Source organism: Antrostomus carolinensis, unplaced genomic scaffold (assembly GCF_000700745.2).
Source record: "Antrostomus carolinensis isolate BGI_N321 unplaced genomic scaffold, ASM70074v2 scaffold21314, whole genome shotgun sequence".
NCBI lineage: Eukaryota > Metazoa > Chordata > Aves > Caprimulgiformes > Caprimulgidae > Antrostomus > Antrostomus carolinensis.
The window spans coordinates 13,901-15,736 of record NW_010311701.1 but is presented as its reverse complement, the minus strand read 5'-3'; positions in this window follow the sequence as shown (position 1 = coordinate 15,736).

The following is a 1,836-nucleotide window of genomic DNA, read 5'->3' as shown; positions in this document are numbered from 1 at the left end:
CTGCTGCTTTTTGACTGAAACTTGTGACAGTTAATCAACATTTTTAAATTTTTCATTAGAACTTTTATAATTAAATCTAAGCTAGTGTCTTTCTGTTGTTTAAGCAAAGAGAGGAAGAGGTTTTATCTTTATTCCTAACTATGATTCATTGATGTGGAAGTAGGGCAGTATTTTCTAAGTTAGTCCTTATTGCTGCTTATTTATTACCTACAAATATACATATTTTTATACAGGAAATTATTATCATTTGAACTATTAGTTGCACTATTGCATTATTTTCAAACTGCAATTTGCTTATGGTGTCATCTATGTGACATTGTGAGGCTCCTGTTCATTTATAGTTTTTTCCCCACAGAATAAAACGTAATTTTATATACAAATATAAAAAGTTACTTTAATTTACAAATAGTAAATGATCAGTGAATTCCCTTGGCCACCTACAAATGTGGCTCCATATAAGAACATCAGCTATTTGTCAGTCATACACCTAGACACCAGGATATTGTTCTCCATGCAAATGCTCAGGTAGAGTGAATTAAAATAGATCCAGCATCAGTGAAGTGAACAGCTGTTTACATTTCAAATTAATGTCCATGAGTATCATTCTGCAGCATTCAGGCAATCCTGATGATGGAGAGTGACTCACTGCATCAGGTAACGTTCCAAGGATATAAAAGGAGGACTTGATTTTAGTGGGACTCCAGGGACATGTGTAGAATCAGTCCCTCTGTCACAACTTTCCTTTTAGCTTAAACAGTTTGCACACAGGCTTCCTTGAAAACTGTGTCAACTGGCACAATGTACTTTACAGCGATTCTCTAAAGTTTGCAAATTTTGTTAAGAGAACAGGGTCAAGCATGTGTATTATAAACCTTACTTTCTGCTTTTACATACACACTAAAAGTGAGTATATATTTGCAGCAAGACCTGAAGAAAGAATGACATTAAGTACTCTACATCTAGGGCTCCTTTAAAAATTATGAGCCTGACTAAATGGATGATGTTAAGCTGCAGTTACTTTCAGGGGTGGGGGGTGGGGGGGGGTTGGGGTGTTTGTTTTTAATGTAACTAGCATTTCAGGTGTTCCCTGCAAGTAAATGAATATCATCAATGTATGTAAATCAGACATTTTCAGTGTATAGGTACACACATTATTAATATGCAATTCTTACTATAATTAAAACAGACTAGCCTGTTCAGGTACTGTTTACTAACAAAGTATAATCATGTACAGGCTATAGTTATACACCATTTTGCTGAAAATACCTGCTGAAAAACTAAGGATGTTAACAAGTGTGGCAGCCATACCCCTACCTCCAAGTGCAATACCCTTTTTACTGTGGTGGTGGGTTGTTCTCTGGCATCTCACTTCCATTCCTAGGCAAACAAGGTTCAGGCAAGGAACTCGTAACTTTATTTCCTTTTTAATTCTGTGAATCTGGTACTTACAGAAGACAGAAAGCCAACGGTCCTAAATGCTGAAGCCCTCTTACATAGCAACATGGTGACGGTTTCAGTGCACTGAGATCTGATTACTAACTATTTTACATGGAGGCATAATTATTTGAAGGAAACTGATAATTTAACAATAATTTTCAGTTACTTCTGACCTGGAGTTGAATTCATATTAGTTAAATAAGTGGGAAAAAAGGCACTAGATTCTCTCTTCATTGAGTCTCTAACAGTCTCCAATTATTTTACAAACTGGTCAAAACTGACAAGTGAATTTGGTGGAACAGCATCCATGTGAAAACTGTTATCACCAAACCCAAATAAGAAAGAAACAAACACTAGCTAATTCAAACAGGAGTTAAATTTAAGTTAATCACAGAACAA